At 34.2% G+C, this 25394-nt stretch overlaps 1 protein-coding gene and 1 pseudogene across 27 annotated transcripts in view; one reads left to right on the top strand and one right to left on the bottom strand.

The window, feature by feature from the left end:
• FOXP2 (forkhead box P2) overlaps positions 1 to 25394 on the top strand; it is a 606462-nt gene that overhangs the window by 196997 nt on the left and 384071 nt on the right. For 23 of the 27 annotated variants that reach the window (XM_063667746.1, XM_063667751.1, XM_063667775.1 and 20 more), the window contains one exon: positions 5577 to 5667. The gene's annotated coding sequence lies outside the window, so the exon portion shown is untranslated. Of the gene's footprint in view, positions 1 to 2906; positions 2959 to 5576; positions 5668 to 25394 lie in introns of all 27 variants that reach the window. The other 4 variants (XM_063667750.1, XM_063667745.1, XM_063667766.1 and 1 more) reach the window with 1 other exon arrangement.
• LOC129040712 (large ribosomal subunit protein eL36-like) lies at positions 14517 to 14814 on the bottom strand (annotated as a pseudogene).

Below are 25394 nucleotides of genomic sequence, written 5' to 3' on the forward strand. Positions count from 1 at the left end.
TGTCCTGGTTTATATCTTACTATCTATTCTACCTAAAATTTCATTTTTAAATTCCCATGCCTGTCTGGTTTTATGTTTATTAGTCTACAAATTAATACATTCATTCAACAAATATTTATTGTGTGCCTACTATGTGCGAGGGAGTATTCTAGGTTCATAGGATTAATACATAAAACAGACAAACATCCATGTCCTTGTGGAGTTTAAACTGCTTTAATCAAAGTGGGATGGTAATTATAGTGGGCACTGTGTATCTCTGGTGGCAGTCTTACAGTATTTAGCCTTTGCAGAAGTAGCTTTTAAACATTTTGGCTATTTCTTTTTTTTTTTCTGTTTGCAACATCTGTACAAATGATAGTAAAATGATGTTTCTCTCATGCTAATACAAAAAAGAAAATGCCTGCTACATAGTGCCTTCAGCGCTCTTTGTAAATTTTGGTAGGAATAATGTAGGCACTGCTGCCTCCTGAGAAATCTTACTATGTTCCTCAGAAGCCTATGATTACTTTTTAAAAATTCCGTTAGCATACATCACCATTACCAAACAGTTAAATTTGTTGTTAATTTGTGAATTAAACTTGTGAGTTTGTTGCCTTGAAAGAATTTGGTTGTTGATTTTCTGTTCACTGAAATGTTGGTTATAATATCAGCCTTCATAGCCGATCAACAATTATCTACTTTCTCTTCTTTGGCTATAGTTAACTACCCTGTTTTGAGAAAATAAAATAATCCTTAGTTCTCACCATTATTCAGGAAGCCATGTGCTATACAATATTAAAACAGCATTTAAAATGTTAGTATACTTTTTCTGTTGAACATCAGTTACACATCAGGACCTATATAACACATGTATTTTATTTCTTTACTCCTAATTTATAATATATTCTTCCAAATCATGAAATTCACCAGGCTAAGGATCTTGTATTATGATATTCAGCAGTAGAATTCAAAAGACACTTGTTTTATCCTTAAGCTTTATATGATGTAATGTTTTCCTTTTCATTTAGAAAACAATTAAATGGTAGTATTTCTTTTAGGATTCATCTTCATTTTTATTAATTAGAAGACAATAGAGTAGAAAATATTAACAAAGAGTTCCAAGTAGCTGATTAGAAGACTAAATCTCTTTTCTATAAATAAATTACTAGAAAAAAATAAAAATTAAACAAAAATAAATCACCTAGGCTGGGTGTAGTTGGCTTATGCCTGCAATCCCAGCACTTTGGGAGGCTAATATGAGAGGATTGCTTGAGCCCAGGAGGTCGAAAACAGCTTGGGCAACATAGGAAGACTCTGACTCTACAAAAAGTGAAAAAATTACCCAGGTGTGTGGCTCACACCTGGAGTCCCAGCTACTTGTGGGGGCTGAGGTGGGAGAATAGCTTGAGCCTGGGAATTGGAGACTGCAATGAGCTACAATCGCACCACTGCACTCTAACCTTGGTGACTGAGCAAGACTCTATCTAAAAAGAAGAGCAAAACAAAACAAAACACATAAAAAAACTAATAAATCTTCTACTAATTATTCATTTTATCTAATATAATTCCTTACAGAAGATAGGTCAAATGGTCTGGGAATGTCTGAGTGATGTTCTTCTGCCTGCCACAGCATACCTCAACAAATTTGTAATCCAATTTAAAAGGCTAGAAGAAATTAGAAACGGAAATGTTTCTATACGTGAATGGCACACAGATCCTTTCACTCAGGCAGAGTTATTTGACTGCCTAAGCTTCAACTGGGTGCTGCTCCTGTATATACCCTGTTTCTCAGCACATTGTTAAAAAAAAAAAGCCCATCCGTTACATATTCCTAATCATATTGCATATTCCATAAGAGCAGAGTTGTGGTTTTAACCCAGAACCAGGACAGTGTGTGACATATAGTTGCAACAAATAATGTGTGTGAATGTGTGTGTATAAGAGAACTCTAGTTAGCCTCTCTAGCTCAGGTTCTGTCTCCTTCAAATTATCTTATTTTCTTTTTATGGCTTTAGGTTTCTAAAATAAGAGTTTTCTATATATCATTAAGTGAACATTTGGTTCTGATTATTATGATCACTGTGCACCATAATCTATGCTATGGAAAAAAAGGAATGCTTATACATTGTTGGTGGAAGTGTAAATTAGTTCAACCATTATAGAAAACTGTGGCTATTCTGTAAAGACTTAAAAACTGAACTACCATTTAACACAGCAATCCTGTTACTGGGTATATACCCAAAGGAATATAAATTGTTCTGTCGTAAAGACACATGAACACATATGTTCCTTGTAGCACTATTCACAATAGCAAAACATGGAGTCAACCTAAACGCTCATCAATGGTAGACCATGGAATACTACACAGTCATAAAAAGAAATGAGGTGATATCCTTTGCAGGAACATGGATGGAACTGGAGGACATTATCCTTAGCAAACTAATGCAGGAACAGAAAAGCAAATACTGCATATTTACACTTACAAGTGGAAGTTAAATGATGAGAACACATAGACACATAAAGGGAACAACAGATTCTGCGGCCTACCAAAGGGTTGAGGGTGGGAGGAGGTGGAGGATTAGAAAAAATAACTAATGTGTACTAGGCTTAATACCTGTGTGACAAAATAGTCTGTATAAGAAATCCCTGTGGCATGAGATTACCTGCACTGTACCCCTGAACTTAAAGTTTAAAAAATAAATAATAAAATTAGTTTTTTGGATTTTTTTGGTATTTGACTTTCTTCAAGAAATACAGGCATAGAGTTAAAAAATCAAACGGAATGTAGGGATTATTAAAATGAAAAATGGCAGCCCTCTGCCTTGTATTTTCTCACTACCTACCTCAGCTACACAGTGGCAATGTGCTTCTGGTATTTACTTCTATTATCTAAATAATATGCTTATTGCTATTTCTTCATTTATCAGTTTCAACAGGAGTTTTGAGTAAAGAAAATGGAGAAGCTTGTGGGAGAGAAAGGTATGTAAACAAGAACATGACATGAGATTTAAGCTAATATATTTTACAGTAGAGGTGCCCATAGGGTGCTTTGAGAGCATAAAGAACATAGACATGTTAGGTCTTCCAAATTGCTTTAAAGAATAACTTTATAATTTATGCTTTTGTTAGCAGTAAACAAGAGTTCCCATCTTTCTATATTCTTATCAACACTGTGCAGAATTCATTCAAATTCATGCTCTTCTGATGACATAAAGTGGTATCTCATTGGTTTTTTAGTTTGTATCTTCCTGATTACTAGTGATTTTATGAGTTTTAAACAGTATGGGCTTCTCCTTCTGAACACTTCCTTTTCAAGGTTCTTTGCTTATTTTTCTATTGGTTTCCTCTGAATATATAAGTATATGTTAACCAGTATTAATTCCTCATTGGTTTTAGGTGTTCTCTCAGTTTACCTATGAAATTATCTATGGTATCCTTCACTGAAAATTTTCATTTTTTTAGCAAAATCAATTAATTTTATATCTTATCATTTATGCTTTTTAGGCCATGTTTCAGAAAGTTTTTTACATGTGTGTCTCAAAAATATTTGCCTAATTTTTTTTCTTAATAACTTTGAAAAGGTAAAGTTTACATTTAACTCTTTAATCTCTCAGGAATTCAAATTTCTATATGGTGTGATAAGGTGCCCACTTTACTTTCTGCCCGATTCTTAGATCAGTTTTTGCTCTATACAGTAAGCCAACACCAGTATTTTGTTTTACTTTGTGATGTTATTATATATAACACTCTCATGTATGTATGAGCTGTTTTACATATATATATATACATATATATATATATATATATATATGTATATATATATGAACTTTATGTGCCTGCAGCTGTACTGGGCTTTTTAGTACATGTTAATATTTTATAGAGTAGGTTTTCTCTCTTTGCCCTTCATTTTTGAATTTTACTTTGATATTAATAGACCTTTTATAACATATGCTTTTAAATGGGCTTAAAAATGGGTTTGTGGATTTTGTTTTAAAAATCTAGAATTTATAGACTGATTTAGAAAAAGTTGGAGAAGTTTCCCTATGAATATTGTCAAGGGAAAAGAAGTCAATATAAAATTGTGAAATAATTTAGACTTATACTAAAGAAATCCACTTCTTTTGGTGGACTATATTAGGCAGAATATAATTATGGAAGAAAAATTAACACAAGGAAAGCCAAGAGTGGGGCCTGCTAATGTAGAAAATTTTATTGTTAAGAGAAATGTGGACAACAGAACCAATAGAGAAAGAATAAAAGGAATATGAAGAACAAGAATTCCAATTACCTTAATGTTTATGACTTTGAGTTATCTTAATACTTATAATTCACTAAACAGTGGTTTCATATTATGCTGTAGAATACCTAATGCTTTGTGAACACCAAAAGTACCCAAGGAAAGGAGTAATGGTGGCACTGAGTATTTGGAGGTGCGATTCAACCAGAATACGTGATTATTAATTGGCCCTGGACTAAGGTTTTATTGCAAGAAAGGGTTCTTTAGCTTAAAAGTATTTAGAAATGATTTCAACACAATTAGTGAAATGTCTAAATGTTCAACAAAGATGGCAAGTGATGCCAGTCATCCTTTTCAATGCCTATGGCAGACAATGGTAACTGAACAAAGAACTTCCTGCTGAAGATTGAGATTTACTCTCCATACAGCTCTCCATTTAGTCACTACCGATCAGAGTGTTGTGTGAGTCAAAACCCATTTACTATCTATAACAGGTGTATCCAAACTTTTGGCTTCCCTGGGCCACATTGGAAGAAGAAGAATTGTCTTGGGCCACACAAAATACACTAACACTAATGATAGCCAATGAACTAAAAAAGAAAAAAATATTGCAAAAAGTCTCATAATGTTTTAAGAAACTTTACAAATTTGTGTTGGGCTGCATTCAAAGCCGTCCTGGCCATGAGTTGGACAAGCCTGATCTATATAGTACTAAGTTCTATAATTTTAGTGGACCTTCAATACACTTAACATATTTTAGTCTAAGAAAGGTGTGAACTAAATCTGTCAGATTAAAGAAGGAAGAAACTAGAAAAAGAGAGTAGTTGAATCGGAAATGGATCTGGGAAATACAAACTTAAATAAGCATTTAAATAATGATCCTTACATTGTGATTATGAGGAGTAAATGCTTACTACCAATTTGTTAATTGTGGAAAATCCTACAAAGCTCATTAAGTATGTGTTGAAGAGGCAATTGAAATCAGTTGTGTTTTCAGTTAAGAAATTAGAGACACAAATAATTTTTTCTATAAATTATAGAAGTTAATCACTGAAAAGTTTAAACTTGCCAAATCAGTGAGAGTGGGAAACAAAATCTCCATCTCTTGGAAGTGCATCTTATGCTGTCTCCGTGGCCTTTGCTTTATACCAAACAATGTCTTGAAAGTTCTCTAAATTAAAATGTAGAAAAAGCATTTTTATGTGTATTTGAATATTCACAAAGTAATGCATGTTAACATTAACAATTTTTCTTTTAAAGGATGAATATGTTTTATGTTCTGTGAAGTCACTGCACTAATTGTGATGTAAATTTAAATTTAATTTTCTAAGCAGTGACTATTATTTGTCTCTATTAACAGGTCTACTCTAATGTGATGCTGGGATTGAATTTTCCTAGGACTCCGTTTCAAGGTTGATTCGAAAGTCTTGTGGAAGATCTGGAAGAAACAGGTAAGTGTCCTTTTGGTAAAAATTCTCTTTTGCTCATTGTGCTTATTTTTATTTTTCTGATGCTGATTTTACTCTTTAGTTTTTTTGGTTAAATATCTTAGCCCAAATGTTAAGAAGTTTTCAGCGGACAATTGAGACATGTTAAGTGTGGCAGTAGAAATATTTGTCACTGCTATTGGGATTCCCATTTCACTGCTTGCTGCTCTCTTTCTATTAAACTTGGTATCACTTTTTAAAACCAGTATACACTTATGGGGAATGTGAATTTGGTTTGAAATATTAAAAGTAAATTATTAGGCAAGGAAAGCACTTGGAGAATCTTGTTACCATTGTACTTGCCTTTTATTATGCTGGTCTTTTCAGTATTATTTTTTAAAAGTTCATTTGATATTGAAGTTTTGGGGGGATCTGAAATATTGAGGAAATAATGAGAATAATATACCAGTAATGATTTTTTTCTAGAAAATTTGATTTTTCTAATACAGTTTTTGAGATCCACTCAGCTATTTTGAAAAATTTTTCTTTTTTAATATTGCATATCTTTAAATTTCATGATAGTTTTCTTTGATATGTACAATGTTAACATATAAAGGTTCTCAATATATAATATTTATGTAAAATTGGATTTTCAGTTTCGCTGTTGAACTGTAATATCAATCAAAGGGTTTATCATGAGTATCCAAATTTAGAATAATATAATTTTAAAGGAAACCTAAAAGCAATTTTAGGCAGAGTTTGTATTTCAAAGCTTCCTAGTAGTTTATATCATTTCTTTCCCCAGTCTTTACCTCAAGAGAGAGGGAAACCAAAATACCTGGGCTTCTTCAGAATTCTTCATTAAGAGTTTCACCATGAGCATAGTATAGGCCTCGGGATCTTCACTTTCTACCTAAATTTCTCTAGCAATTTCTACAGCTCTCTCAAGATACACTCCATAATTTCTCTGAGAGATTTTTGTCAATGTTCTTTAGTTATACAGTTAAATATTTCCCAGGTATTTTACCTTCTGTTTGGCCTGTGGATTGTTTTTTGGTTCATTTCTTACCAGTTATATTATTTTACCAGATACACGTTAAAATGATCCCACATTTATCTAACATTTAAGATTTTCAAAGCCCTTTGGCAACTTTTGCTTCATTTTACTCTTAATTTATGATGTAAGTAAGGTTGACATTATTATTCTTTGATAAGTGGAGAAACAAAGACAAAGAATTAAAATGATCTGGAAAAAGTTATGTAGCTTGTTGTGATTTTATAGCTAGTAATAAACAATTAGAGATAGAACACATGTCTGCTAACACTCAGTCTTTTTTGTGGTGAGTGGGGACATTATTTGCATGTTTGCCATAAATAATGGTTATACCAACATACTCTATCTTTATACAGCCTTTTGATATATAAGTTATTACTTTTGAGTAACAGGATGTTTATTTGTATAATAGCAGATGGAGTTTAGATTTATAATAAGCAGGAATGATCTAACAATGAACCAGCAAAGAATGAATCATGGAATCATGAAAGAAACTATTTTTAAAAAGTAGAGAATTCCTAGAAGAGAATATAATTGCACTTGAAGTTAGTCCTCAAACTGATTTTGGAATGTGCTACTTAGACTTTTGGTAGTTATGTGCTTATAGTGGCAGTTTTAAAATATTTTTAAACAAACACTAACCACATATTGGTGTAATTAATGAATATGCATAATACCAAAGGTTCATCCTAATGGGAAAGTGAATTCTGAAAAAGCATTATTTTTTCTTGTAAATGTATAGAATTTTGAACCCTTGAGCTGGAAGTATGATCATAAGGGAGGAAGAAAATGTTGGAGAAGCAAAGATTTTGGGGTCAGGTTGATAGGAATTTGCATCCTTGCTATTTTTTGGCTTTTAAAATTAACCTCTGTTAATTTTTGCTTCTCAGCTCTCAAAGAGTAAAATAGGGGACTGATAGATCTGTTTATTGTATTCTTGTAAAAATTTAGCACTTGGTACATAGCTATTTTCAAAAAATACTAGATTTTTTCTTCTCTGCTCCCTTCCCCCTAGAAAATCCACTAAATGGAACTTGGTTCAAACCTCCTATTTTCAAACAATTTTTTTTTTAGTTTTATCTCCATTTCACCTCTCAAAGACGTTAAATAACCTGCCCTACATAATACTTATAACTTGGGAACTAAAATGTTTCATACAACTTATAACTGAGATTATTTGTGTATGTGGGTAAATGCATAGTTGGGCATGTGGGTGGATGTGTTTTACTTCAAGATATTCACAGTTATTTTCAGAGTTTCCACTGCAAGACTATTAAGCTCAAATGAAATACCAGTTTTAGTTAATTCAGTAAAGTAGAAATAATTTTCATTCGTGTATTTATAGAAAATTGCTATAAATTTCATAAATAATTATTGAAGATTAGGTATCATATGAAAAATATTTGCTCTATTTTTCAAATTATTAAAAAGTAAATGGACTATGTAGGAAGCTGGTTTGGCAGACGGGGGTTGGGTCAGCAGTTCAGATAGATAGCGTACTGACATTCATTGTCAAAAGGAAACAGAGTGAGCAAGACTGCAAATAGAGAGGGTTTAGAGTGGAGCTATTGAGAATGCAAGGTTGGAAATCAGATTGCCTGGGTTTGAATGACAGTTCCAAAACAAACCTACCTTATGTGAAACCTTGAACAAGTCACCAAGGCTCTTTTACACTTAATTTGTCAATCTAGAGAATAGAGATAACAGTTCTTATTTAATAGAGTTGAATTGAGGATTAATTGTGTGAACACATATAAAGGGCATAATGAACATTTAAAAAGTCAGTATTATTTTATTTTCTATTATATTCATTTCAATCGTTGACTGTATTATTCAGGCCATATGGCAAATACCCTATATAGGATAATCTAATTTATGTCCAATCATGGGTCTTACAAGAAATGCTAAATATGAGTTAATTCTGTATCTTAATTATTTTATGCTGTTATAACAAAGTACCATAGACTGAATGGATTATAAACAGAAATTTAATTTCTCACAGTAATGGGTGCTGGAAGATTAAGTTCAGGGTGTCCGCCTCTGTTGAGGGCCTTCTTTCAGGTTATAGACTGCCATCTTCTTTCTCGTGTCCTCACATGGCAGAAAGGGGATGAGAGAACTCTCTGGGGTTCCTTTTATAAAAAGAGCACTAATCACATTCATGAGGGCTCCATCTTCATGGCCTAACTACCTACCAAAGGTTCTACCTCCTAGCACCATCACATTGCAGGGTAGGATTTTAACATAGGAATTTGGGGACAACACAAATATTCAGTGTATTGCATTATGTACCTGTGCTCTCTGTGTTTGGTTAGAATGTGTATTAGTTTTCTATTACCATATGACGAATTTTCATATATTTAGAAGCTTAAAACAACATACATGTATCATCTCACAATTTCTGTGGGTAAGGAGTCCAGGCACAGTTTAGCTTAGGGTCTTAAAAGGCTGCAATCAAAATGTCAGCCAGGTTGCATTTTCATTTAGAGCTCAGGGTCCTCTTCCAAACTCATGGGTTTTTGGCTGAATTCAGTCCGCTGCAGTTTTAGGACTGAGATCCTCAGCCTCTAAATTCCACCTACAGTTCCTCCCATGTGGCACTCTCCATACGCAGTTTACAAATAGCAGTCTTGCTTCTTTAAAGCCAGCAGGAGAGCTAGCAAAATGGAACCTATATAGAATATATATATAATGTTTTATATATATATAACATTTTATTTATGTATAATATATAGATAATATATGGAATATATATTATATATATAACATTAATATGCATACACACATATGTGTGTATATATGGATGTGTGTGTATATATGTATGTGTATAATGTGTGTATGTATATTAAAGTAATCATCAGAGTGACAACCCACAACCTTTGCCGTGTTCTGTTGGCTGGAATCAAGTCACAGGTCCTGCCCACACTCAAGGGGAAGGAATTTTACAGGGCATGAACATGGGGGCCACCCTAGAAACTGTCTGCCAAAGCATGTTAAACTTAAAATTCATGAAATATGTTACTTTAACGTTTTATAATTGGTTATAGTTAATAATAAGAATATTGTTGAAACATGTAAAATTTTATTTTCATAGAGTTTTCTTACATTATAATTCCCAGCAGACTATTCCTCTTTGCCTAAAATTCATCCATTGTTTCAAGCTGGCTAAAACCATCAGACTAATTACAGCCTGGTGTGGTATTTAGTACACTCCAGAATGTGGCGAAACCCAGATATCTTACCTTTTCTCTTTACTCTGATATGTATACCTTTCACTACATGTTTTACGCTTTCTTGCCTACATCTTTGTCAATGTACATCTTTCTCATTGTTTCTGTCCCATTCTCTATCTTTTTAAAGCACATTTAAATTTCTACCTTTTCCACTATATTCTTCTTATTTCTTACCTCCTTTTTAGCTAGCCTAGGACTTTTTCTGCATAGTGTCATACCCTATCATAGTCAATCAGATGTTACAGACATGTGATCATTAATCTCATTCCCCTGCTACCCATAGAGATCACAGAATGTTGCTCGTTTGTGTGTTGCTTACAATGTTGCATATAATAGTATCTTTAGAAATATTCATTGAATATGTAAAACACCTTCTTGATTTAGAACAGTGGTCTAACAGCCAGTATTCATTTTGACAGTCATATTTCAGAAGGTGTTCTTTATAAGTTATTCATTCTTACATTGGCTCAGTAATTTGCAATATATACCTCAAATAACCCTTAAGTTACTTGTGAGAATCCATTACAGCTTACACCTTTGAAACCAATTACACATGGGAAAAACATGAATCACTGGAGTCCAGAGGGATAGCTGTGGTAGGCAGCCTCTAAGATGGTCCCCATTTTCTGGTTTTCACCCCATTATATTTTTTCCGCCCATATTTACCAGGGTTGGCCTATGTGATCAATAGAATATGGCTCAAGTTCTGTTTGCTGGTATGTTGCTTTTCTGATTACGTTATGCATGATATTAAGACATATGTTTTGAGTTTCCTTTCTTTCTCTCTCTGTCTTGCCTCTATCTCTCTCTGTTTCTGTCTCTTATCTTTGTCTCTGTTTCTGTCTCTCCCATTCTTTGAAATGACTTGCTCTGGGGGAGGCTGGCTGCCATGGAGAGGTATTCATAGTGAGGAACTAAGCCCTTTAGCAAACAGCCAGGAAGGAGCCCACAAACAATTTGCAACTTCCTGAAAGACTCTGAGTCTAAGCTACCCAGCTAAACCACCCCTTGATTCCTGAGCCTCAGTGTGACTATTTGAGATATGATATAATTTGGCTGTGTCAGCACCCAGACCTCATCTTGAATTGTAGTTTTCATAATCCCCACTTGTTGTGGGAGGGACCAGGTGGAGATAAGTGAATCATGGGGCGGTTCCCCCATCCTGTTCTTGTGATAGTGAGTTCTCAGGAGATCTGGTGGCTGTATGGGGGGCTTCCCCCTTCACTGGGCACTCATTCTCTCTCCTACCACCCTGTCTTCAGAAGAAGTGCCTTCTGCCACTATTGTAAGTTTCCTCAGGCCTCCCCAGCCATGTGGAACTGTGAATCAGTTAAACCTGTTTCCTTTATAAATTACCCAGTTTGAGGTATTTCTTCATAGGAGCGTGAAAGCAGACTAATACAAGATAATAAATGGTTTTGTTCTAAACTGCTAAGTTTGGGTGGTAATTTTTATGCACTCATAGATAATTAATACATTATATAATATTTCAACCCTAAAATTATATGCACAAATTTCAGCACTGCCGTTGACTTTGAGGGGAATATAAAGATTAACAGTCTATGAAATATGATGTCTCTCAGGCATATGTAATAGAAGAGATAGGTATGTATATTTACAAGATAGCCAAATGGAAAGAAAATGTGAAATGTTTAGATTCACCTGGAATACTGATTTCGCAACATGCAGAAGCTGCTTTTAATATCTTGCCCATTGATCATATCAATGTTGGAGAGTCGTGCTTACTCATGACTGCGTACGTCTGTGTGCTGGTCTGATACTCATTCTTTGTAGAAGAGCTGCTTGGAATAAATACCCATATGCTAACAGCATCTGGGCTTGCAGTATCTCTTCTACTAATCTATCCTGATAGTTTCCTGCTATCTTTTAATGTCCTTTATGGAGGTGTAAATACTAGAGTCACACGGAAGTATCTAGATATGTGTACACGTATTTGGAGTGCTGTACTTTGAAGCATTGAGCTCACTAGAAAAATAACACATTTGGTTTCCAGAAAAGTGAATTGAAAAGTATGTATCAGCAAGTAATAGAACAACATTTAAAAAAAATAAATTCTCAGCTGGGTGTGGTGGCTCACACCTGTAATCCCATCACTTTCAGAGGCTGAGGCAGGGGGATCACCTGAGGTCAGGAGTTAGAGACCAGCCTGACCAACATGGTGAAACCCTGTCTTTACTGAAAATACAAAAATCAGCTGGGCATGGTGGTGGGCGCCTGTAATCCCAGCTACTCAGGAGGATGAGGCAGGAGAATCACTTGAACCTGGGAGGCGAAGGTTGCAGTGAGCTGGGATTGTGCTACTGCATTCCAGCCTGGGCAACAGAAGGAGACACTGCCTCAAAATAAACAAATACATACATACATACATATATACATACATACATACATAAATTCTCATTAAACCATAATTCCAAATTTCATTCCTATTGATGTGATGATAGAATTTGGACAAACATAATGCACTATATTAAAAAAAGAGAAAACGAAAACTTGTTCATTTTTGTAAATGAGAGTTTATGTTTATAGTTTTAAATTTGTGGCTTGGAACTATCTGCTAGTAAAATTTTTGATATCATTATACAAAATAGAAAATGTGGATTTTAACTGGCCTGCTTTTCAATTCAGCTGAACATTAAGTACCCTTTTAATGGTCTTATTTGCTGGGAAGTGCACCATTACAATAATCTGCTTTTTACAGCCCATATCAAATATGAACCAGCATCACTTATTACAAAGTTTGTGCTTTGGGAGACATTTTCATGGCATCTAACAGTACTACCCCACATTTCTTGGAATTAGTCTTTAATGATATCATTTTCCAAAATGAGTTGTTGCTCAAACTTACTGATTGTTTTGTGGTTAAAATCTAATCCAGTAGCTATATTTAAAATGTCATACAAATTTGTAAGGAAAGGTTCACTGAAACTACTGTTACATTAGTAATTGTATGAAAATGCTATAGAAGAGATACCATGCAGCTTGAATGTTTTCGTTTTTTTCCCCTATATGATATCCAAGGGATGACTATGAAACCTCATTTTAAACTGTTGGCAATTTGAGTTTTTACTATTGTCTGCCAGAGAACAGAGGACTATTACTGTAGGTGTCATGTAAAATGAAGTTATAATCTGAAGCCTCCTTTTAGCTGTCAGCCTTATTAAGGAGCTCTTCATGTGTTGAACCTGGCACCTGGTATTGTATAAGCAATGCATGTGAGAGCCTGGGGAGAGCTTTCTTTCTCTTTTCTGTGGCCTTTATTAGGCTTGGCTCACATTTTCACTGTTGGCTTTGCCTTATTCCAACTTTTTAGCTGCACCTCACAGCACAGTAGGTCTGATGTAGATTGACTCCTTTGCCTGAAGACTGATTGAAACTTGTGTCTCGGAGTTGCTAATGCTCACTGAACCATTTTATTGAAGATAAAGTAAATAAGATAGATTGCCATATGAGAATTCTCTGAAATCAAATGGAATAATTTGCCAGGTTTAAGCCCATAAAGAAAGCAAAGCAGTGAAACAGAATACTTTTTATGTTCAGTATATTAAGGGGTAAATATTCTTGATATATTAGACCTAAAATACTTAGGTTTTTCAGTACAATTAAATGTTAAATATAATTCTCAACTGCCATGTTATTTTTGGTGTTAAACAATGGGTTCTCTCCAAGAGAGTAATATGAATAAAAACTTTTGGGACCACAATATTGTGATGATTTTTTTTCTTTCTCTTTTTGTGACACTTAAGTGCATGGATCAGTAGTCTCAGATAATTTAATAAACAACACAAATGAATGGATTTGCCAGAGTACACTTTAGAATCCTAAGTTCAGAAAATAGCAGTAAACCTTAGCTTACACAAAGATAATATTAATTTTGAGCATTTTATTCATTAATCAAGATTATGTGTTCACATAAGAACAACCTTTTATGAAAAGTATCCTGTGGAGTTTTTTTTTTTTCTTTTTGAATAGGACTGTTAGGTTTATTCAAAGAATAATTACAATATATGTGTTTTACATATCATGTGAAATAATTAGGGGAAGGAAGAAAAATGTTAGAGTGACCTTAGCATCTTGAATCCTGTGAACTTACAATAGCATATAATGCCACAATAACATATATTGACACATTTGATTTGTGAAATATAAAGATCTGAGCCCTTGCATGAAGATACTTTGAACATCTGATGCAGAGAAATGAAGATATCTTATATGATTGCTAGGTCAGATGAAAAGTAAACATTTATAGAGGACAGATCAATAAAAGAATTTTGTAAGAAAATTTCTGAACTTGCTGATTAAAGGCAGTATCTCTCTTCAACCTTATAAAGATTCTGTCACATTAATCTTTCTCTTATAATTTATCTTGTGGTTTCTCCAAATTTAAGATAATTTCCATATGTGCCCCTCTTAAATGTGTATAGTTAATTTTTTAAAAATTTTGCTAAAACATTTCATTTGCTTCACAGGTGATGATTTATGCTTACTTTTTAGTTATATCCACTATATGCTTTTTTTTTTTCCTGTCAAGCTGCTCTTTATTTCAGGGAGAGGGCAGGGCAGGGGGCTCAGTCTTTCTTGGCAGCGACTTTCCTCATGGCGCCCAGAACGTTTCTCAGCTCCTCCTGCTTCCTCTTGGCGCGGATGTGTCCCCACCCTTTTCTCGATGAAACCTGAGGGCCCGTTTGTCCTTGGAGACCTTCAGTGGCTCCATGGCGCGCAGCTCCTATGGGGCGAACCCACACACCTCTGAATCATGTCCCGCACAAACTTGGTGTGCTTGGTCAGGCGCCCGTGGTGGCGGCTGTGCCTGGGCTTGCTCACGTTCTTGGTCACCTTGTGGCCCTTTTTGAGGCCCACTGTCATAGGGGTAGCCCAGATCCATGACTGCTGCTCTTCAATGGTGGCCGTAGCGGAAGCACTATATATATTTTTTGCCTCTAAGTGCCCAATAGTCCATCAGTTCGCACAACTATTAACTATTTTTTATAATGATTTCCACTAACCCTGTCACAGTTAGGCATAAAGGATACATTACATTCTCATAAGAACAATAAGCCATCTGAAAGAAATCCTTGACACTTTTTTGCCTTTTAAAGTAACGTTGTCAGTTAAGAGCTGCTTTAGTTCTTGACCATAACTTTGACTATTTTTCCTCCATGGCATTCAGTCAGTTTTGAGGTTCAGTCAGTTTCAGGGTTCGGGTTGTCTCCAAAAGTATGTGAGGCTGAATAAAAATAAACATGCTCCGTGTTCCCTTGTGAGTGAACTGACAGAGAAGTTGTCACACTGCAGTTTTTCCTCATATAGTGGGGCTGAAAGTATAATTAGTTACCCAATATTTTTAAAATAATGCTGTATTTTTAGTGTTCCAGTGCCGTTATATTGTATACTTATCTTCATTATTATATTCTATACTTATTTCCTTCTGATTGATCAGTAAGTGTTAAAGTCTATTCCTTTATCTAGAAGTACATGTTATTTGTTATGGACTCCAACCATTTATTTCTTTTGAGATTTTGGTTTTGAGTGTGAACTTGCCCTCAGGAAATAGTGTGTCAAGAAAAGTTTTCTCAAAATGGGGAGAGCATTACATGGAAATCTGACAAGGCTTATTTCCTTTAACAATATATTTTAAACTTGTAGCAACATGCCAAACTGCAGATCAGTGAACTTGTAGCAGAAGAGCTGCATTTGTTGAGTCATTTCCTGTGCTCACCCTTGACTTCTCCTGTCTCTCTGTTCACCACTTGTTTCTGCTTTGTCTTTATGCTTCATTCTCCTTTTCAAAATACTTCATTGTCTCCTTTATATTATTAGTATTAAGTAGTGTATGTTCTTTGATGTTACTATCTGGTCTCTCAGTCAGCACGCTGAGCTTCAAATAATAACAACAATAATAGTAACAACAATAATAATACTATCCAACATGTTGTAATATCAGGTATTCTCAGTTATCCACCAGCATTAGCTCATTTAATATTCACAATCTAATAGTTACGTACTTGTGAGGTAGAAGGCAATATAATCTTCATTTAACAGATGAAGGTATGGGGCTCAGAAAAGTTAAATAATTTGCCCTGTGTTACCTAGTTACTGTGTGACAGAACTAAGACTTTTGAACTAAGGCAGTTTAGCTTCAAAGCTCTCTGGTACTCTATTGCCCAGGACAATTGAACAACTTCTCTTCTCATGTGGTTTCACTCGTGGCCTAAAACACAGTATGTATTTAAGCATAAAAAGGTTTATGATGCAGTTCCACACCTGTATATTAAATTTTTGGAAGCTAGCATAGTCGAAATCCGTTAACTTCTGAATTATAGAATGTATTTTAAATAAATCACTTTACTTTCAAATAGAGACACGTGGACTAAGGTATGAAAATATTAGTAAAAACTCATGAACCATACGTACAAAATTAGAAAGAATGACTTGTATTTAGTGTTTCAGTCAACTGAAAGGGATTGTTTCATATACTTTAAAATTTTAGTAGGCTGACTTGCATTCTGAAACTTTATTTTTATTTTCATTGTATGTTTAATTATCTTACATAATTATAACAAAAATATACAAAAACTTAATTTTGCAATCTTAAAAATATACTGCTAAAGGTAAATAACTATACAATATATCATTCAAGATGCTTTTGTGAGTAAAAAGGATTCTGTTAGCATTTACCCCAAGCAACAGGTATATATTGGGACTATCTTGGGTGAACATGTATGGACACCCTACTTGAAGCAGAAGCTGTTAGTTGTCATTCCAACATCCTTTCTTCTTTTTTTTCTTTGCTAACGGAACCCTGATGTTATTAAGACATACTTTATTACTATACATAGCATATACTTCATGGGAAACTGACCCCATATCTAGTTCCAAGAGGTGGATCCTGACTAGGTAAAACCAATTATGATAATCCTATTCTTTTGCCAGTATGGCTTATTTATATTTTATTATTAATTTAATAAATATTAAATAATGTTAAGTAACTTCTCTAAAGTTATATAAATAAATAAATTTAGTGTTTAATTTATTAAACATGAAGGCCTTTCTACCTCTTGATCAACTGAGAGAGTAACTTTCTATTTAATATATTTTGATTTAGAATTTTTGTCACTTAAAGCTATAAATATTCTAAATTATATACTCATTTTAATCATTATTTGAGGAGTTGGACCCTCACCAGACTTTCACATTACAGGGATTTCTATTTGCATAATGCAGGGTGGGTTTAGGGAAGAGGATTGAGGAGCTTAATAGGGAAAACAGGGATGGAAGTTTATCTCCCAAGAGTTCAGAAAGGTTATTAAAATGAATTGAAAAGTAGTTTCTTTGTCTTTTGTCTTCTGAAAATGATTTAAGGAAATTGAAGGATTACACAGTACTCATTTACACTTTCAGGTTGACATAGATATTCCTTGCAATTTCTGTGACATTTTCTTACAGGAAGGCTTATTCCAATTCTTCCAGCAGCTACCCTTACACACACTCACACACACACACATACAGACCCACACACACACACACACAACTTTGCTTTTGGTGGGATTTTTGACAGGAAATGGAAAAGAGATTTAAGCTACTAGCTTTTTCTTATCTGAAGATGGCTGCTTCTCTGTTTCTTATTGTTATACCTTAGGCAATTAGATACATAGATTCTATATTTCCTTACATCACAGATGACGATTCAATCTGTATAACCATAGGAAAGGGAACTGGTTAAGTTAGAGTATATAAAACAATAGAATAACAAATAATATTTAGATAAATGAATAATGCAGGTGTGAAGCACTATTTAAATAACATATATTTTCCTTAAAATATGTATTTATTTATTGGAAAATTATTATATGCAAAAATATCAGTGATTATTTCTGGGAGATAGAGGTATATAAAAGATTTTCATTTTCCTATTTATACATCTAATGATTTTCTATATTATTTCAACTTTGTTCATCAAACACATTTTTTTCCTGAAACAAGAAAAATTATTAAAATAAAATAGAAAAAGTTCTTATTCTCAACTGGTTGCAATTCTCTGAGTAGTACACTACTATAGGTATAATTAACCAGATGCCTCATTGCTCAAGCATTCTTAGTAATAAAGATTTAACATATCTTTTCTTGTGTTTCTGCTCAGAATTTTAATACCTGTAAAGACAATGTTGTGAATCACAACATCATTAGAAACTGGAATTTTCACCTGGAGAGTTTTTTTTCATTGGTCTCTGAACACTTTTGAAAACATGTAAATGTTAGCTACTAAATGGCTTATCTTTAAAACTGTCTTTCATAAAATCCGAAAAGCACTCCTTTTCATTGTGAGAGATAATTTAGAATTAATCCTAAGATGGAACTGACTAGGCCAAGTGATTCTTAGCCCCATGAGACAATGAGATACAAATTCCCTTTTACACAACCATGTTTTAATTCTCCCTTTACTAATATGAAAGGTAAACTTTTAGATATATATTTGAGATATATTATTTCAAAAATCAATATAATGTAAATGATTGATAGGCTCAAATTAGAATTTATGTTCCCTATCTTAACGAAATAGTCATATAAATGCCCTACTTGCAGAATAGCCTTAATTTTGACAGCCAAAAAGAGTGATACATAGACCATCATTAGTGCTGTTTTTCAAAATACTGAAAACTGGACAAGTTAGAAACAAAACAAATATTACTTTGATATAAGCATCATTGAACTCCTGGAAAGTTCATTCTATATTAAGAATATAAAAATACCTTTATTTCATACATAAAATAAGGTTAGGTCTAGCCACAAGTTTTTTGGTTTCATAAATACTTGGAGAAAGTCTTGAAAGATGCAATAGCATTCCTCATTATTGTGGATGACTACCAAACATAACTCCTGTCCACACATGTTAACAGTGTCTCAAATTGTTGTTACATTCAAAAATTCTCCCCATAATTTTCAAAACTCCTGTTAAATAGTGGTATGCCCCTCACTGAGGAGCTTTGGTTTTGGTACCGGGAGATCTAAGTTCTTCATCTCTGCTACCATCTGTAAAGTTGGACAAGTGCGTTTATCTCTCTGAAGTTCAGATCTGTGATTTATTGATGGAAAATGACATAAATGAAAAGGGCATTTTGCACTGGGTGTCTGTGATCTCTTTTAAGTATAACATTTTGTAATTCTGTAAAATAAAGTCTCCTATCTTATCAGCATAACTTGGAGGAATCCTCTAAGAATGTTTGTTTAGAAAGATTAACTTTCTGAAATGATTCCCTTGCATCTCAAGAGCTGGTCAACATCTTAAACAATGTGTATTTTCCCTGACTTCCAGTACTTGGCATTTGTGTAAATTCTCTGTGGCTTTCTGCCATACTTTTTAGGCAGCTCATTGAAGGTAATTAAAATGGTAGACGTATCACCCATTACTATATAACAACATTTGACAAGTTCAGCATTAGTGATTTGTATAAAAAGCAGAAGTGATTAATGATAAAAAGTGGAAGTAAATCTCTGAGGCTGTTGATTAGTAGAAGTCAACCCATAATTTACTCTTATTGAATTTTAACTTCTAGATTGTAATTATCATGATTATTTAACAATATTTATTGACTTCTGTCTTACATGTAATTCCGTATTTTGATCTTTGTTAACTAATTAAAATGTTTTTTAGGAATCTCCAGGTTATAACAGTGGTTGGTAGAGCATGCACTCACACATGTGCAAATATGATTCATTCAGAGAAATTACCATATACACCTTTATAGTTACAGCATATGAACTTTTGATGGTAAAACCACTGGGTTTTAGAAATTTATATATATGTACAAATATTCATGTATTAATGAAAACCTATATGGAAGTTCCTACTTGCTTCATACTTCTCAGTTTGAAAGCACTTTAAAAATATTAAATCATTTAATACTCAACAACTTTAAGAGGAGGTAATACTATCATTTATTCCATTTTAAAATGAAACATAATTTGAAGTTAGTAAGAATAGAGACAGTATTTAAACTTAAGCAGTTTGATTTCAGAATCTGTAATTTTAACCTATGAATTATTGTGGTGGACACACCGAAAGATAACTCTATAATGAGCCAAAGCTTTGTATAATTCCCTTCCATTGAGTGAGGGTGGAACCTGTGACTTGTTTCTAGCTAACGAATATGGCACAGATGATAGAATAATCATTCCATAAATATATGAGACTCCATCTTAGCAGACTGGAGCAAGTGATTATTCTGCTGGACTTGAAGAAGCAAGCTGCCATGTTTTTGAGAAGGCTGGGAAATGGCCACATGGTAAGGAACTGTCAACAGCCTCTCAGGAGTTGAAAGGAGCCCCAGCCTAGAGCCAGAAAGAAAATGGAGATCTCGGTCCTACAAATCCAGGAATGAATTCTGCCGACAATCAAGTGAGCTTAGAAGGGGGTCCTGAGCTCACGAAAAAGAACACAGCCTGGTTTATACCTTAATTGCAATCTTGTGAGAGCCGGAGCAGATGACTCAGCTAAGCTATGCCCAGATACCTGAGTCACCGAAATTGCAGGGTAATAAATGCCTGTTCCGTTATGCATCAAGTTAGTCATAATTTGTTACACAGCAATAGGTAGCTAATACAATTTTGAATAGTTGAAATAAAACCCCATATCACTTATTGTGAAATGAGCAATTGTCACAGATAACGTGGAACTTGAAATGATTTTTGAAGGATAAAGTTGAGCTATTTGGAATTTTGACTATGTGATTGTGAAAAATCCAACACATACAAAAAAAGGTATGATTGAAGGCCATGATATTTACATTTGGGAACATTTTAAGACATGTTTGGGAAATAGGAGATATTTATTAAAGAACTTACGATGTTTTAAAGGAAATCTCAACTTTATAAAGTGAATTTGAAAGTCATTGAGTGATGTTAGTAGAAGGCTTGTTTGACCACAGCACTGGAGCAGAGAATGACTTCACATCAAGCATTCATCTTTCATGCCCTCTAATAACCATTTTCCGTACCTCTTTTCTTTGTAGATTATTTTTAAACCTTTGTTTCCTAGTTAATCTCTTTTAGAACCAGAGTTTTACTCCTTCTGTGTTCTTGATCTGCTCACCTTTTTCTATTTGTTGTCTGCCTTGGAAATATGAAACTAGAGGTTTTAAAAAATCTTATTGATAATATAGTTTTAATCTCAACTTTTGGGGAAAGTTAACTCATTTCTTTACTGTTTAGTTATTGGTTGGTTGTGAACTTTGTGACTCATTGTGATGAATAATTTGTAAAATAAGTTAATTTTAAACAAAGTGTATAAAGGTAGAACATTGACTATATAAACTGATGCTCTAAGAATGGAACATGAGATGTTTTATTCTCTTATTTATTATTTCACATTATATGGCTGTAGGCTTTATACCTTTATGAAATATTTCATAATTTTTAAGTATATTGATGAGAATAAGTATGGCAAATACTTAAAAGAAGGAATTCAAATGCAATTATAATTAGATAACATAGTACATTGTAGTCTATGTAGTAACAAATAAGTAAGTGGATTTACTTTAAATATTTTAAAGTTCTTACTATAGGATTATTTGCTTGTGATATTATAAGTGACCTAGTATTTGTGGCCACAGAAAGTAGCCTTTAGCAAACAAAATAAACACTCTAGCTTCTAAAGGTCTTTAATTAATATGGGTTTCCAAGTTTTACATCTTAAACTCCAGTGGCTAATCACATGAAGAGTGATAAATAAGTGTGAGGAGGCTCAATGCTAGACTGCAGAATAAATAAAATTTGTTAATCAAAAGTTATATCATTCATTTTCATCCTTCATTTTTATATTGTTAAAATAGAGGCTGGGCATGGTGACTCATGCCTGTAATTCCAACACTTTGGGAGGTCGAGGTGGGCATATCACTTGAGGCCAGGAGTTCAACACCAGCCTGGCCAATGTGACGAAATTGTCTCTGCTAAAAATACAAAAATTAGCCAGAAGTGGTGGTGCGTGCCTGTAGTCCTAGCTACTCGGGAGGCTGAGACATGAGAATCGCTTCAACCTAGGATATGGAGGTTGCAGTGAGCCAAGATGGCGCAACTGCACTCCATCCTAGGTGACAGAGTGAGACTCTGTCTCAAAAAAAAAAAAAAAAATAGAGTGTGCATGTGGAAATTTCATAAATTGAAGTTCAGATGATTTGTTTCTCTATAATCCATGTTCTCTTAATGATACTTTGTCTTTACTGTTAATAGTTAACTATTTCCCACGTTCTCCTTTGCACATCCACAAAAATGGTTTGAACTGTTTCTGAAACAACATTAAAGGTATTTAAGAATAGAATAGAACATTTAAGAACAGAAAGCAATTCTGCGTGCTGAAAAGACATTAACTGTACAAATAGTAAGCTAGATATATCATATATTTTGTCATTAAATATTTTATAAAATTTTTACTATGCTGTATTATTCTAGATATTTTTAAAAGATTGTCATTTTTATGATTAATATAAGAATGATAAAATACAATATGCTTGACCTCATTTGACTTTCTGACGTTGAATCATTTAAAAGGTTTGTAAGATGTTTAATTAACAAAAGATATGATCATTATTCATCTCATCATTTGATATTTAACGTCAACTGAATTGCCTCGCTGGAGTGCACTGTGTTTCACAGATCAATAGATTTACCAAGAGCTTGAAGGAGAGCTTTAAACGTTCATTGAAAAGAAGGAAAAATATATCCCTCTTGTAAAATGGCTTACATATTCATTTCATCAGCTTTATAATTATTTTATTTACTTCTATGAATAAGTCTCCTTGTAACAGTAGTTTTGGAGTATTACATCTCCTTTAAGTAAATTAAATTATAGTGTTAATCAGATTTGTTTTACTCAAATGCACTGAAAATTCTGTAACAGAGAAATACAGAGGTAGATTTCTTGAATAAATTCTGCTTTTGAGAGCTATCTTAAATGACTCTTATTTAAAATATGATTCTCAATATTCAGTACAACCCCTGTAAAATGATTCTTATAAAACCATTATTTTATATTCCATCCAGTCCTTACACATTTATGAGGAAATTGTACAGTAAGAAGTTTAGAACTGGAAGAGGAATTGTTCCTTCTTTCCCACTTGCTCCTTGGATGCTCCCTAGTTCTGATGTAATATCATTGAAATGCAGTTAATGAAAACACTTAAAGTGTACTGTGTTTGCTCTGTGCCAGGTCTTCTAATCACTTTACACATATTAACTCATTTAATGTTTCACCAGCCTTATAATATAGGTACTGCTATTCCCATTTTTGCAGTTATGTAACTTGCCCAAGGTCACATGGCTAATAAATAGAAGAACCAGACTTGGGCCCTTCTAAGTGGGTCTTAACCACTTATAAATACTGTCCCTTGGGCACAAGGGGAGAGTCATAAAAAAAGCAATTGGGCTTTTTGTTTTTTACACTTTAGCCAAACTAATGTTAATCTTCATGAAAAATAATCTAAGCCATCACTTTCTGTGCTACCCCTAATCTGTGGTGGTTTGGAGAACGGAAATTATATATATTAAAATAATAGGATTCTCAATGTGTTATTAGATTAGCCAGAGAGTACCAGGTCTGGTATTTGATTTTACCCTACTTACATGTAATAAGTCAACTTGTTACTGTTTGGTGGATTCTAGCAGAAGACATGAAACTCTTAGAGCGAAAGGACTGTATTAATTACGGCACAGCAAGCCACATGAACATTAGTTTCCTTTGCTCCCAAGTGCTGCAGGGGTGATACGATATGGCCCAAATGGATCCTGTGCACACACAGGGTATTCATTACAGCTGAGGAACACTCAGCTAGGGATATCTGCTACTTTTATAGAAAACAATAAGCAAGCCTGCTCTTTGTCCCAGATACAATACCTTATCCCTTAAGGTTATTCACTGCAAACACAACCCTAAGAAATACACCAGGTAAAAACTGCATAGAATCTGTATTCTTGGTGCATCTGGCAAAAGGTATAGGAGGGCCAGAAGCTCATGGAGAATGTCTTTTTCAAGTCTGAACCCTGAACTACGTTAGTTTCTTATGGCTGCTCTAATAAATTACTGCAAACTTAGTGGTTTAAGACAACATAAACTTATTATCTTATAGTTCTGGAAGTCAGAAGTATAACACAGATTTCACTGGTCTAAAGTAAAGGTGTCAGGAAGGCCATGTTTTTTTTCTGGAGGTACAAGGGAAGAATCTGATTTCTAGCCTTTTCCAGCTTCTAGAGACTGCCTACATTTCTTGGCTTGGAGGCTCCTTCCATCTTCAAAGCCAGCAATGACTGGTTGAGCCTTTCTAACTTGCATAACTCTGACATTGGCCTCCTCTGCCTACCTCTTCCACATTTAGTTCTCTTGTAATTACAGTGGTTCCACTGGCTAATTCCAGATAATATCCCTATTTTAGGATCAGCTGATTAATAATCTTCATTCCATCTACAATCTTAATTCCTTTTTGCTATGTAACATAACATTTTCAAAGGTTCTGGGGATTCAGATGTGGACATCTTTGGGAAGCCATTATTCTGCCTACCAAATATACTGTCTTGGTTTTTGGTGAATTTTCATGAGTTGGTGACGTTGTTGGCCACTCTGATTAATTTGACTGACAGGGGTTAGGATTAAATCATTCAATTTGTCTCATAAAGCATTTAACTAAGGCTACTATTAGTAGGATTTCAAGCAGCAGGATTAAGGCCACCTGTAAATATTGACTGCATTTATGTCCCCCCCCCCCCACGAGTCCTGGACTCTGCCAGTTTTGAACAACTAGCCAGGACAGACTAGTAGGTCTTATTTTAGCCAGACAAGATGTAGTCCAAGACCAGTTAATGACCTGCACAATGGACTTTAGACAGATACACTGATATTTAGTGTCATTACCAATAATTGCAGGGGGAAACAGGTGGACCAAAAAAGAACCCCCACATATATGCATTCTGTGGCCCTTTCTCCCTTATATACAAACATGTAACTCAAAGGGGCACACCAGTTCTCTTCAAGATGCATTACCAAACTTTATTTGGATCATCTTTATACTTTAGTATGGTTAAGTGACAGGCAGATTCACTGAATAGCTGCAGCTATGATTGCCATACATTTCATAACCCAAAGCCAATTGGGCATCAGGAGGAATGTGAATTCATTTAGGTGTATTTAAATAAGGTTGGATTAGTTTATGTGTTTGAATACATATTGGCATTGGGGGTGGGGAGAGGATGTTTAGGAGTTGCCAAAGACGGCATCAGGCACAACAAAGTAGTTTAGGTCTCATGATGTTCACATGAACTTGTCTGTTTTTGTAGCCTGTGGATGGGGATGATAAACTGAGCAACAGGGCACATTACCAGCTGCAGGAGCTGCTTTACTTAAATGGACCATATGATTATTTTGCTGGGCTGTGGCACTAGATCTGGGAGGGAAGGAGCATTAA

The sequence above is a fragment of the Pongo pygmaeus genome, chromosome 6, assembly GCF_028885625.2.
Source record: "Pongo pygmaeus isolate AG05252 chromosome 6, NHGRI_mPonPyg2-v2.0_pri, whole genome shotgun sequence".
NCBI lineage: Eukaryota > Metazoa > Chordata > Mammalia > Primates > Hominidae > Pongo > Pongo pygmaeus.